At 40.0% G+C, this 15144-nt stretch overlaps 1 protein-coding gene across 5 annotated transcripts in view; it reads left to right on the forward strand.

The window, feature by feature from the left end:
* FBXW11 (F-box and WD repeat domain containing 11) overlaps window positions 1–15144 on the forward strand; it is a 92980-nt gene that overhangs the window by 9067 nt on the left and 68769 nt on the right. For 2 of the 5 annotated variants that reach the window (XM_081855541.1, XM_081855542.1), the window contains exon 2: window positions 12793–12872. The exons of the other annotated variants lie outside the window; for them this stretch is intronic. The gene's annotated coding sequence lies outside the window, so the exon portion shown is untranslated. The remainder of the gene's footprint in view (window positions 1–12792; window positions 12873–15144) is intronic. 5 annotated transcript variants of the gene reach the window in all.

Genomic DNA, 15144 nt, shown 5'->3' on the forward strand with positions numbered 1-15144 from the left:
TGGGGGTGGGGTAGAGATCCTTTTGGCCCCCCTTCTTTTCCCCACCACCCCGACCTCTACACACCCAGGGTGTTTCGCCTCCCTCCTCCCCTGTTGTAAGCCACCCAGAGTGGTTGGGGGCAACCCAGTCCGATGGATGGGGGTACAAATAATAAAAATTATTATTATTATTATTATTATTATTATTATTATTATTATTATTACTGTCCCAAGCAACCACAAGGTGTTGGGCATCTACGCAGGTGAAAGGCCTCTGGGTACATGTGTCGCTCCTCACCCCCTAAAAAAAGAGAGAGAGAATATGCTGAAGGTGACATTTGCGAGCCAAGTTGTCTCTCGCAGCGTAAGAGCCCAGTTTCGCAAAGCAAGGGGCATGGTTTGGAGGGGCGATGTGCTTGGGCTGTTGCTGTGTGTACATTCCAGCTTCCAGGCTCCTTAGGACTGCAAAGCTTTGATCAATCAATCAGGGTGATTGAACAGCCTAGTGGGTTAGATTCGGCCCCTTCTCTCATCCCTCCGAAAAAGATCATTGTTGGGGTGGATGACAGGCAAAGACTTTGGGCCTCAGGACTTCTGTGTGGCCTACTTGCCATGCAGAGAGGCTTGCACAGATGTGCTGGTTAAAGATGGTGGGTGTCCCCCCCCTTGCAGTGTGGTAACTTAAGATTTCATAATCATAAGTGACCATCTTCCAGAGATGCTGACCTCTTTCTTTAGAGTACCTTTATTGAATGTTGTTGATTGTGTGCACTTTCAATTGTAATTGGGTAATTAAAATTGGTCATCATATAAACATTAAGATGGTGATGCTGAATTGATTTTAAATCCTTTGTATCAGTTGGTAGCCTTAGTTCTCTTTGGGTACATTTGTTTTGGATGACTACTGAACTATGCTCTACCACCGTAGAAAGATAGAAAGCTAGTGTTCTTCTTGCTTACGTACTTATTTATTTTGGTACTTCGAGTTTTGTTTGTTTTTTAATGCAAAAGACTCTTTAGCAAGCAACACTTTGACACTTTTAGCCAAAAAGGGGAAATGTCTGTCATGGGATGTTGTGGAGCTGTGTTGTATATGCGCAATATGCAGTGGTCTGAAATGTGGCGTGCTCAACATATTATGGAGCACGCTCCCAGCCCTCGTGCAACATTTCTATGTCCAGAGGCGGACACAGAAAGTGGTTAGTTTTGCTCTGATCCTTGTAACTATGTGTCCTTAATGTCAGCTATACACCTTCTGAACATTGAAGAAGTTGGAGGTTTTCTGTTCGTTTTGTTTTACAATTAACATAATAATGAAAGGGCTTTAAAAGAAATCTGTTTTGAGTGGAATAATGTTTATACAAAACAATGAAATTTGTTATCTTACAAATCTGCCTTTGCTGATGGTGATTCCCTGGAGATCAGTTCGGGTTTTGTGAGTTCAAGTATGGATCACAACCAAAGAAGTCCTTAGTTGCAGTCATTCTTTGTCAAGGAAAGGTGTATAAAGAAACTTTCCATTTGTCTCTGTGATGGGGACAACCCTTCACATATGTTCTGGAGCTATTAAACTGGGGCCAGTACCTGATTATTACATTTTTAGTCACTTTCCTGTTGTCTTATATACAAACATGGTTGATAATGTGATGAATGTTCTTATTTGTTTATTTTTTCTTGGAAATTTTGTTTCCTTTTGTGTGTCAATACTAAAGCAGAAGCTCCTTTTATGGACTTCAGAAAGTGTGCAGAATAAATGTAGAATGTTAAATTTGTTTATCTTCATTTTACATTAATGTGCTGAATTTTCCTCAGTCGAACCATTCGTTTTACAGAAGCAGTATAATTTAGTGAAGTGCAAGGGCAAGACTGCTCAATTCTACATTGTTGGAAAAGCACATAGCAGATAAAATGGCCACAGGGAAAATGAAGAGGGTAACATTGCTGTAACAAACCCAAAGGCCCAATAGTAAAATTTGGTTAAGTAGAAGCATTTTTTTTAAATAAGAATGGGGTGAAGTGACTTGGCAGTGATCAGGAGAGTGCTATGAATTATATGTATATTTTATCTAGCCTTCTCTGTAATGAACATTTTACTGAGTTGTTGACACTAAACACTGCACTTTGCTACAGTTGGGTTTTGACAGCAGTTGGGATTTATTTAAGCTGACAAGCAAACTGCTAGTTTTAGGAAACATGTAAACTCCGTCTTAAGAATTCTAATCATGGTCAAACATTACAGTAATATTATGGTTGTGTGTTCTTGTATTTCTTAATCCATTAGTGCTGGTCAATATGCTATAGTAGCAGTATTTGCACCCACAGAGTACCAGATTCGGTATCGGGCATCATTATTAAAACGATTTTAGGACTAGGAAAGATCTGTATCTTAATACTTTGGAGAGCTGCTCTTAAACTATGCCCTCTAATGTGACTTGAGTGAAGCAAGCTAGCACCTTTCCCTTCCAGAAGGCTGTGGCAAGGTGGGTGGGAGGGACTGAATCCTAATACAGGTGACTTTTTTTTATCCTGGCCTTTCTCACCCATTGGGATCAGTGTACTAGTACAACAACTTGCAGTGGTTACCTTATAAGGTCCAGTCTGTTTTCTGGACAGCAACCCTCCCACCTGGAGCAGCCTGGAAACCAATTGGACAAACTGGGTTTCATTGCTGGGTAGTAGCTTTTTTCCCACTCCCAAGAAATTCTGTACTGGCGCAACCCCCACCCCATACAGATATGCTATTAAATGTTAGGAGAATGAGGAAATCCCAGTGAGTGAGTCATGACAGTGCCATAGGGAGGAGGAAGTTCTATGTCCTGCTCTGAAAACCTTAATAGTCCTTTCTGCACATTATATCCGGGAAGCCATAGCTATTTGACAACTCAAAGAAAAAAAATGTGTAAAATAAGTACTGACAAACAGCATTGCAGATTCAAAATAAGTGAACTGAATTATAGGGTAGTATGTTGAATTTTAGGGAGGTTTGTTGTAGTGCGGATCAAACTTACACTACATAGATATTGCCTCTAAGCACAGCCACATTTTTGTGGTGTTCTTGGAGCAGATTTTCCCCACTTGCTTCTCTTTTGGGTATGATTTCTTTCAACTCTTGACTGGATATTTGGTGTGGGAGTTCAAAATCAGAACGATGAAAGAAAACATTAAGATAGGTAAGGTACTCAAACAGACTCTGCATTTGTCTTGGACAGCAAGTCGAAAGCTCTTTTTGTAATATGAAATACGACACTGGATCAAGGCATTTTTTTTTTCAGTCTTCAGTGAGTTTGTCACATGGCTGCAGCATTTACTTTCAGTAATTGAATCATCAGTATGAAGAATAATTTGTTGAAGTGTTTGAACTTTGACAGTGTGGTGTTGTTGTTGACTGCTGCTCTTCAGTTTTGATAACATAGCAGTACTTTTTCTAAAAAGCGCCTCTGTGAAAACGTATACTGTAAAACTAGCATAGACAGGTATGATGAATCAAGCAGCCAATTCCAGGTGGCTTAATTTTGCCATTATTAATCTTAAGCATTCAAGTTATTACAGTGGTACCTCTGGATGCGAATGGGATCCGTTCCGGAGCCCCGTTTGCATCCTGAGTAAAACGCAAGACACGACCGCGTGTGCAAGTTGTGTTTTGCCGCTTCCGCGCATGTGCGTGACGTCATTTTGAGCGTCTGCGCATGTGCGAGTGGTGAAACCCGGAAGTAATGTGCTCCATTACTTGCGGGTCGCCGTGGACCGTAACTCGAAAACGCTCAACCTGAAGCACATCTAACCCGAGGTATGACTGTATTCTAAAAGTGCCAAAAATTATAGGCTTGTGGTGATCTCCAACATTTTCATGCTTGGAGTAAACGCGTTGAAATTGATGAACATAATCTGAAGTCCATTAATTTCAGTGGCCCTATTCTGTTACTAACGTTAGATACCATCCATTGTTTTACTGTCTTTGGATTTTAGAAAGGTGAAAAGCAAGCGTTTTGAACCTGATGTTCAGACATGATTTGTTTTTATACCAGCTTATTTATGGTACATTTGCTCGTTGTCTGTTGACTTTAAGGTGAAAGCTTTTTTTGGGAGAGAGGGGGATGACTCTTTGATTAATTACTTTTACAGATGTTTATAATTAAAATCAACATTATTTTTGTTCTTAAGCTTACTTTCGAGCAAAGCAAAGGAAGGAAATCTCTGAGGTTTTTTTTTTTTTTAGATTAATGGTTTTTCAGAGTTTTTAAAACATTTATTATATATGAGAGGCATAATGCAAATATACATGGAAATTCCATCTGACCTGCAAAATCAAGCATACGAACTACCTAGGTAGATCACCAAACATTAATGTTTTCTACTGTGGCTGGTCTTGTGCATGCAGCTTCTCTTTCGCCTGCCCTCCCTGTCTACCCATAAACAGCAGAAGAATTGCTTAAACATTAATCTTGCTTTCTCTCCCTCTCTTTCACATACTTCTCAAGAATTGCATTTCTGTAGTGTTCTTATCCAAGTGAATCCCGTTCACTGCCTAGAGCCCCTCCAGTTAGAAAATGTGAGCTGGGTGAGTGAGTTTTGCTCCTCTGTCACCTGGTGCCCTTCCTATCACAAAGAATTTGTCCTAGAGATCCCCACAATGATGCTTGGGCTATTTCCCATTTCCTGATCTTGCACTCCTTATAATCCCAGCAGAGGCACTTGTGATCTGTTGCTACCCAGCCCATCAGGAAATAAAGAATGCTTGGTTATCAAACTTGAGTGCCTGCTGTATTTGCTTAGGTAGAGAGAGCGAGCAGGACTGTGCAGGACTGCCTCAAAGGTCAGCAGATTTCTGAGGGGGAGGGCAGTCCAATTATATGTGGCCAATATTTTGATTGAGCTGAATACTAAACTAATCTAAGTTATATCTAAAATAAAATCTAGACACTGAGAACGCTCAGCTCCCAGTGGATGCGTACACAGAAACAACGCAGCATAAGCATTGTTTTGTAATATATGTAGAGCATACAAAAATGAGTCAAAATGGGAAAAGACAGTAACAATCAGTATATTTAGGAAAATAATAACTGTAGCTCAACACAATTCACTGTAAACTTTGCTGCTGCTCATTAACCAGGGCCTAGATTCATTTCCCTAACACTCCCATCAAGCTGATTGTGTTGGTCATGTGCATGATGAGAATTGATATGTAGAATTCATGTGGCAGTGATTACTGGAGACTTAGGTAAAAGATTTTTGTACCATATTGTGCCACTCTTATTATATATGAGACCTTTCCCGGATGTTGATCTCCACATGGTAGTGTGTTTTTGCATGCAGATGGTCCTTAGTGTACTGGGCTGCCACACGAGAGCAACTATGAATCAAAGTGGCCCCAAGCTTGATAGAGGACTCCAGGCAGGTCCCCGTTTGCACAGGGATTGTGTTCTTGGTCATTGCGTGCATCAGCAGGGTAGGCATAAGCCCACCTCACCTTGTTCCGGGGCCAAAAACGGCACATGTGTCAGGGGTCATGCATGTCTTCAGTACGTGCAAAGTGGGATTTGTCTGTACTTAAAATAAGTACAGCGACTATACTTCCCCATATGTTTGATGAACTGAGTAGTTGATGTTATTACGTTGGTCTTGATTTCTGCTAAGCATTCTTTTTCATTTTGATAATTTTCTTGTTTCCAGATCTTTAATCAATGGCTGTACCATATTCAGTTTTTGTTGTCATCCAGCAAATCCTATGCAATATTGTTTTTCACTTGTATATTTGCCATAGCTTACAGTAGCCTATATATTTCCATTAATTTTAAATTTTCCTCCATATTCTGTTAGGTTGCAATTCTGCATGAAGGCACTCTAACTGTAGCAAGAAAATGTACTGGTTTTTACCCATTGTGTGTGCATAAGCAGAACAAAGTTGCAATTTCTATGTGGGATGTTGTCCCTCTGAAGCCTTCTCTCTATACCCCCAAAATCTGCTCTGAATGGTCCCCCAGCCCTCTGGAGCAGATCTGAAGGAGATGTGGGGATTGCAGGATGGGGGAGAGGAAGGAAAAGTCCCATTGCGTGCACAGAAGTGCACTAATTTGCATTAATATATACTTTAGCAATAAGCGAAAATGAACAGACTGTAGCAGAGCATATTTCCATTTTCTCAGGACTGAAATTCAACAGAATTCGATGACAGTAATATTATGACATTAGTTTTTCTATATGTTTCACAAGTCTTTGCCATCTTGAACACCTTCTATGTGTATGAAATAAGGTTGGGGAGAAGGAGAGCTTTGGGAATATATTTAAAATGAACATTATATGAAGTTCTTACTTCTCTGTGTGTCTCTAAATCAGTTGAAGGCTGTTGCCTAGCAAGAGTGTAATTAACAAATGTTTAAACAAATGAAAAATCACAACTGAAATGCCTTCTTCCATGTACCCGTCTCCATCCTCCTCCTATCTTTCTGTCTGTCCAGCATTGGCGAGAAAATTGTTTTGCCCGTAACTAGAAAGGAGTTACTTTCAAAGACCAAACCTACGTAATACTTTGTTCTTGTACATTGTATGTCAGTGAATAGCAGCCTAGTTAAAACTATCAGAAAGAGCTGATAGTTGCAAAAAACAATTTACGGCTAGTCTGCCATTTTGTGGGTTTCTGAAATTCTGGGAACAGTGTTGCCTTTTTACAATGTGCTAGCAAAAAGCTGGCTACAGCATTCTGTACCAATTTTTTAATGATTGGCTGTTAACAGCTAATCCTTTGTGGGGTTTGCAGGTAGTCTAGTATAAAGATAATTGATGTTAATCATGATGTGTACCTGACAGGACCTTCTTTTATTGCTATCTCTATTCTGGATAAGTAGATGTGACAAGCTATTACTTGAATTTCTAGACAAAACAATGTTGCGAAGTCTCTATCAGTGGCTTAATTTTCTTGGTCTCTGTTAAAATTTAAGTGAAGGTGGCAGTGATAAATTTCCACGTCCTAGTAAGTTCTAATTCAGGTTTTGTATTACAGCAAAATTTAATCACACCTATGATGACCACATTTAAAGTTATGTGATATGGCAACTTAGTCCATGTTTCATGTTTTTTGTTACAATTAAAAATTCAGCTTAACTCTTGCTCAGACATAAAACAACTTAAGTTGGAGTAATATGCATTAGTATGAGGCAATGAAAGTGAGACTTATTGAGACTCATTCAGGACCTATGGATGCTGCATTAGACAGGACAGCCTGATATAGAAATTCAAAGTATCACAGAAATCTATGGGGGAAAGTGATGTAATTTTGACGCTAACCATGCATGCCATGGAGTGAGATAAATTAAAAAATGCACTGTACAGAAATACTTTTGCTTTTAAAATTATGACTGGATTGCTCAAGCAAAGCTATTAGGCACCTATGGTTTATAGTAGTACCTGGTGGTTGCTGTTTTTTTAGTAATCACTGCAGATATGATGGGCAAAATAGTCTCACTGTTATATTTATCGGAGATGGAAATTATACCGTTAATTTTTATATCTCAAACAGAAGTGCCATTCTGGATCATTCTTTCAGGGAGTCCTTGAGGAGGCATGAGGGTGACTGCTTCTGTTTGTTCCCTGCCTCTAGTGCTTAGGTGTATTCTGTCACTGTTTTGGATGTTCTGATTAGTTTTATCAGCTAGTAGCACAATGGCTATCCTCCATGATTTGGATTTTTAAGTTGTCTATCAGTGCAATCCTCACTGCATCCACTCAGAAGCAAGTCGCAGGTAAGTGGGATTATGATTGCAGCCTAGTTGCACTTGGTGTTAGTGAGTTCTGAAAGTTAAATTTGAAGAAATGTCACTCGTCTGTCCTGAGCCTACTGCCAGTCAACTTCACGGTGTTTGGCATTTCTCTGCTGAAACACTTTCCCTGCTTAAACAAGTAGCAACATGGTTACTTGTTACGTTGCAAATTATAGATGCTGCACTTCATTGCACCTCGGCAGACTCCTTGTTGCAAATGGTTGGTGGAGCTATGGAGGTGAGTATAAGTTCAGGTCAGCCTAGAATCATAGGCATGCTTACTGAAAGTATGTTTCAGTGAAATCAATGAGATGCTTGGTCATAACCAGTGAAGTGGGAATGAAAATTTTCTGCTGCACTTGCTTCTCCGCTGAAATTTTACCATTTATAGATATGTATGGTTTTATGAAATTAATTAGTAAAATAATGGATGTGTACAATACCAATAATATTTGGTGATCTAAAATCAAAGCTTTTAACTTTTTCAGGTGACTATCCCTAGGAAGTAGTTTCTTTATACATTTGGCTCTTAAAGATTCAGTGCCTCACATTATTTACAGTTTAAGAAGTAGAACAAAGTAAGGGAACTGATGGGAGTTGTAGTCCAAATATTCTGGAAGGCACTGGGTTGGGGATGGCTGTCTTACAAAATTGTGCATCGTGTGGAAAAAGAGGACAGAGAATTTCTCTCCTTGTTCGTAACACAGAAATTTGGGATCAGCCAATGAGATTAATTGATAGTAGATTCAGGATTGGAAAAAGCAAGTAATTATTCACAGAATGAATAATTAGCTTTACAGAATTTCCTGTTACAAAATGTGATGAGTGCCATGAGCTTTAGTCACATTAAAAACAGCTTAGACATGTTAATAACTGCTATTTAGCATTGTAACACCATTATTTTTTTTAAAAAAAGGATTTGGGTATTTAGAGATTGGTTAGCTTAACATTTGTTCCAGGAAAACTTGTGGAAATCATTATTAAAGTTAAGATTACCAAGCATACAGAAGAACAAGTCTTGCTGAAGAAGAAGGAGTGTGGGTTCCACAAAGGTAAGTTGTATCTAAATTTTTATCGGAGAGTGTCAAGAACATGTAAATAATTAGTGGACGTTGTGTACTTGGACTTCCAAAAAGCTTTTGGTAAAGTTCTTCTCCGGAAACTCTTGACTAAGTTTAGCAGTCATTCTACAGACCCTCTCAGGAAGGTCTCTTAAAAGACCAAGATGCAGAGAGGAGGTATAAACAGAATGTTCTCACAGTGGAATGATGTAAGAAGGGAGATCTCCCAAGGATTTGTAGTGTGACTGGTGCCTTCTAGGTGTTTAAAATGAAAAAGGGCTGTGAGCTGCTCCAAAAGGACTTATTCATACTGGGTGAGTGGGCATTAAAATGGCAAATATGATTCAGTGTAAGGAAGTATAATGTGATGCTCATTGGATCAAAAAGTTCTAACTTCAGTATGCCAGTGGAGTCTGAACTGGCACTGACTGACCAGGGAAGAGATATTGGAGCCATGGTGGATAGTTTAATGAAAATGTGGACTTATTATACGGCAGCTGTGAAAAGGGTGAATTAGAAAAGGGATTGAAAATGATTTTGCCAATATAATAATATACAAATCTGTGACGCAGCCACACTTTGAATACTCTGTACAGATGTCGCCACCATATCTCAATAAGGTTATAGTAGAGCCAGAAAAGATTCATAAGAAGGTAACCAAAATGATCAAGGGCTGGAGCAGTTTCTTCATAATGGAAGGCTGTCTGCATCATTTGGGGCTTTTTTAAAAAAAGGTGTAGCAGGTAAGTGTGTGATAGAGGTATATAAAATTCAGCCCAGAGTAGAGAAGGTTGATATGAAGATGTTTCCCTCTTACTTTCAAAATATTCGAACCCAGGGTTAACCGATGAAGCTGAATGTTGGAAAATTCAGGACAGATAAAAGGAAGTTCTTCACACAGCACAAAGTTAAACTATAGAATTTGCACCCACAAGATGTCGTGATGGCCATCAACTTGGACAGCTTTAAAAGGGGATTAGACAAGTTCATGAAGTTTAAGACTATTCATTGCTGCTAATCATGATGTCTGTATACTACATCTAGTATTGGAGGCATTGAGTGAATGAGTTGGCATCCATCTGTCTCTGGAGACAATGGAAGAGTGCTGATGAAGAGTTTTAGCACATGTTGTGACTGTAGAGACCAACTGAGGCAGATGAATGTGTTTTGGTTTACCTGCTACAAGTGCACCATGGCGTTCCTTCTGTCTGTGCTCCTTCTGGTGGTCATTCCTCCTTTGGTCACTGCTGTGGATACCCGACCTGACTGCTTGTCTCCAGGCACTGCAATCATCAGCAAGGGATTCCCACATGGCGACGTTAATGTTGCCAGCCTTCATGTCAAGTTTGGAAACATCTTTATAGGAGTTGGTCTGCCATAGGCCTAGTGACGGAAGCCAGCTCCCTGTAGAGCATGTCCTTGGGGATCCTGCCATCTTCCATTCTGTGTACATGACCAAACCAGCATAGATGTCACTGGGACAGAAGTGCGAACGTGCAAGAAATGTGTGCTTGGGAGAGCATATCTTTGTTTGAGACTCTGTCCTGCCATGTGATGCCCAAATCTTCCTGACACAGCACATATGAAAGGCATCATAGGCGTATATCTCTGAATACCAGTTGCTAGAAATTGTAAGTGGGGAGAGTGCTATTGCACTCAGGTCCTAATGGGCCTTTGGCTTGATCCAGCAGGGTTGTTCTTAGGCAACAGCAGGGGAGACTTGCTGCTTTCAGGCCCTACTGATAGGTGACTTGTGTAAGAAATATGATGACAGGATGTAGACCAATGGTCCGATTCAGCAGTGCTGTACTTTTGCAGACAGACACTGCATATTTTGACTTGATAGGGTTTGCGGAGAATCTGAAGCAGACTTGAATGAATATCTCTTCTTGGTGTGTCACGAGACGCCTTCCAGCAAGGCTTATTTATTGGACAAAAGGTTACAAAATGTGGAAGTTTCAATTGCAGTATCCTTATAAAGGTAACTATGTGTCTTTCTAAGAACACAGATGGGAATACTTCACGTAACTGAGAAATTGGGGAATATATATAAAAACCATGTGTTTCCATTCTCCTTTCTTAGCAGAGGTATGGGAGTGGATGGGATGCCGTTCTTTCCATACCTTCATACTTAATGTGCTGTTTCCCTCTCCATTAATGGGATTCAACGAAGCTTTTGACCCTCTGCAGTTTATAGTGGGAAGAAGAAAACAAAGACATAACATGTTTCCTAACTGTATTTAATTTTGACAATAAATGTATCATGTGGTTAAACAGATCCTCTGGTGACCCAACATCCATGCAGTCTTGTGTGTTAGCTTTACCTGCTCTGTCTTAATCTTACTAGTGACTTAAATCAACCCACATATATTGGGTAGTTGTGCAAATGCATCTGCAATGATACTTCCGTTGTAAATATCCATTCCAAGTGTTCTCTTGTTAAAAGAGGCTTCAGAATGTAAAAACCAGGCTTTTGTCCTAATCGCTAAGAAGTATCTAAAATAATTGATTATGCACAGAGTGCAATGAGTGGCAGCTGCTATTTTTCAATGTTTTTCTTTTATCCTGAGTTGATGTATCTGACAAAGGAGTTTCCATGAGGCTTCATTTGTCATCTTCATGGGCAGCACACTAACAAGCATTTGGTGAACATTTATATCTGGATAATCTAAGCAGCATCCGTCAAGGGAGCTAAATCTGATACAGTTGTCAAGGACCTGTGCTGTCAAGGACCTAGTTCACTGAGAGCTGTTGACCCTACATTGTGTTGAAATGTAGCCTTGAAGTGTGTGTGTGTGTGTTTCAGTTAAACCAGGTTTGGAGAACCTTTGGCCCTCCAGAAATTGCCAAACTACAACTTCCATTATCCCATGCCATTTGTCCTGCTTGCTGTGGCTAATGGCAGTTGTAGATCAGCAATATCTGGAGGGTCAGAGTTTCCCCACACCAGATCAAAAGCGAGGTTTGTGTTGGCAGTAAGAAAAAATAGGCACCAGAAGGCTTGTCAAGGACAGGTAGCAAGGCCTAGCTGGTTGCATGCAAACTGGGAAATGATATAATTAAAGTTTATAGGTTAAACAGAATAAGTTTGTCTGAGTCAATAAATAAAATAGGACTGCTTCCTTCATTTTTACCATGTATAACAGTGTATAATGATTGCATTCTCTATTGAAGGTGCCATTTTGTTCCCTTTTTAAATTTCCAGAGATAAGTGTTGCCACTTTTACTTAAGCTGATTTTAGATGTAGGGTCAAATCATTGGGCACAATGTCTTAATGCAGTCTTAGGCATTATTGGTTAAAACAAGCACCATGGGTACATACATGACATTGTGATAAGAAAGATGTAATTTGCTATGATCCAAAGAACATAGAAACTAGTTCCATGAGCCCAAGGGAGCTTTGGGCTGGCGTATCTTAAACAGTAGCTCCCATCTTCTGCAATGCTATATAGAATGCCTATTGGGAAATAGAAGGAAATTTCAGGAGTTGTTTGTGATTTGGCATGGAGGAATGCCCTTTCAAAGAAGAAAAAATAAAAAAATCATACTTGTCACACCAAAGTCCATAAGCACACTCAGGTTAACTCTTTTATTCCTGGCTATGGTTTGTGGGTCTGGCATAGATAATCTATAGGTACTTTGTATTTTAAAGAGAAATAGCATTTTTTTTATCCTATTGAAATTGAAGTTAATGCTTTCCTTAGGCCTGTACTGTTGTTTGAGATGTCATAGCAGCATGCATAGTGCATAACCAAGGTCATTTACTCTGGATCGGTTTTCTCAGGTATGAGGAAGTACAATTTCTTGTCTTTAATGTAGTTTCTTGTCTTAGATCCACCAATCCGGTGACCCATCTGATTTAATGGCTACCGGAACCCTGCTAGCTGTACAGGTTTCCTTGTCTTTCTAACAACATTAGGAGTGCATATTGGGATTTCGTTCAAGAAAAGAAGTAGATACACCAAGCTGAAGATGATTGGCTGCTCTCTTTTGACAGACAAGTGTGAAAAGGAAACCCCATTCGAATTTCCATTCATTCTGGATTGGTGGATCTGAAGCACAGAAACAGAGTTTCAGGTAAGATATTCCCTGTACTCAATAGTGTTACAAATGCAGAGTTTGGTTAACCAAAACTGACTGCATAGAGTTTATAAAAGCATTTAAGCCTTATATCATGGCAGGTCTGTTCAGTGTATTTATTTCACTATACCGCTTTCCTCATGGATAAGATTCCTAAATCATTTATCTCCAATGAAATGTCATTGGTAGATCTGAGTAAAATATGTGATTCTCTTAAAAAAATAAGGAAAGTCTGTTGAGGTCTAGTTTATGACTTTGTAGTCTGAGGGCTGGATTTTACTATCATTTTAATTTGAACAGCTGGTTGTAAAGTGTTCATAAGCTTGGTAGTTCATGGCGTACAAAAACAACTTTTAGCCAAATGAAAGCAGCTTGATTTTTAAGTACAGTGGTATGACATGTTTTGTCTTACCTTTGGAGAGTTGGAAACAACTTTGACACGCTTACGGTCACCAACAGTGTAATCCTATGCATGTTTGCTCAGAAGTAAGCCTATCTCTCTAAAGTGGAATTTACTTCCCAGTAAGTGTATTTAGGATTGCATCTCTATTTTTAAAGCTGTTTAGACAAAGCTCTGTACAAGGCTAACTTGTGTACCCCTTGTTTTCTGGTAGAAGTGACAAAAGTTTTCATTTTGGAAACATTTTTTAAACTTTGAATTTAGCGTTGCATGATTCTCTAGCCTGGGCTGAAGAAAGTGAGCAAATGTTTAAAGATTTAGCATTGCAGACCCACAAAAATTGCTAGTTCACCATTTTTAAAAACGACCGGGTACTCAGTTGTAGTGAAACATTTTCCCAGGCTTTTTATTAGTTTTTTATGTGCTCCCACCGGTGTTTGAAATTTGGTCCTATTCATGCAAAAATGCATGTGGTAAAATCTGTTGCACTCAGGTTTGAGTTCATTTTTCACTACAATAAGTCAGTTGCACACTATAAAGTCTAAAACAATTGTGCGGCAACTTGAAACGATTTGTTTTCACTTCCAGCAGTTACTACTCTGGAAGTTGTTTCATACAAAATCATTCTCCTGCCTCCAGGCCAATCCTTAACTACTGGTACTGAAAGGGGTCTAAGAAAGAACAGTTCTTGATAACACTCCCCCCCCACCAGCCATTTATTGTTATTTGAGAAAATTACCGTATTTTTTGCACCATAGGACGCACCAGACAATAGGACGCACCTTGTTTTAGAGCGGGGAGAACAAGAAAAAAATATTCTCCCCCTCTCTGCCCAGCGACCCTTCAGCAAAGCTGCAGGAGGTGCTGCGCAGAGAGGGGGAGAATTTTCCCCCTCTTGTTTTCCCGCTCTAAAACAAGGTGCTGTTTAAGGTGCATTTAGGCGGCTACCTTGGAAGCCTGGAGAGCGAGAGGGGTCGGTGCACACCGACCCCTCTCGCTCTCCAGGCTTCAGGTTCCTTTCGACCTGCTCTTTGGGGCTGGCGGGGGGAAGCCCACTACCAGTCCCAAAGAGCAGGTCAGGGAGCAGCGGAAAGGCGCAGCAGAGAGGCTGCTGCCATAGTCGCACGTCACTTCTCCAGCTGGGAGAGGGTCGCGGGGCTATGGCGTCTTCGCTCCATAGGACGCACACACATTTCCCCTTCATTTTTGAAGGGGATAAAGTGTGTCCTATAGAGCAAAAAATACGGTATTTCTGGCTTACAATACCGTCGTTCTGATCTCCTGCTTTCTGAGCCTCATATTCTTTCTCCACTGGTCTCTGTTTGACACTGATCCTCATATATGTAAGTAACTCCATTTGATAAGGGGATGAATTGAGTGAGCAGCCACTCTAAAACACAGATAAGCTTGATTCAGATGCCAAGCCAAACAAAGTGTTTGGAAAATGGACCTGTGCTGGCACTTTTAAGTACCTGGTGATTGCATCCAGGTGAGTTTTGAAATACCTTTTGCAGTTTGAAAGACAACCCCCACCCCTGGGGGAGAGAGAGAAGAGAGCAAATTGCATAATGTATTTTGGGGTGAAGCCTCTAAAGGCTACTCTGCAAAAGAAATTGAAAAATCCAATAGGGGTTGCAGAAATCGATTCTATATAGTTACTTTAAAAGCTATTTAGCATTTGACTCTTAATTTTCAAAGGGAACAGTATTTTGGAAACGTCTGCCCCATTCCCATTTTAGAGCATGATAGGCTTTTGCCTAAGGTCATTCTTAGATGCATGTTCTTACATTGGGTGAGGAATCTCCTGATCCCAACTGCTTCACACTTTTCTGCTTTTCTCTTTTGCTGTGACAGCTGGATCTGTTGCTG

The sequence above is a fragment of the Podarcis erhardii genome (assembly GCF_964252035.2).
Source record: "Podarcis erhardii genome assembly, chromosome: 3".
Taxonomy (NCBI): domain Eukaryota; kingdom Metazoa; phylum Chordata; class Lepidosauria; order Squamata; family Lacertidae; genus Podarcis; species Podarcis erhardii.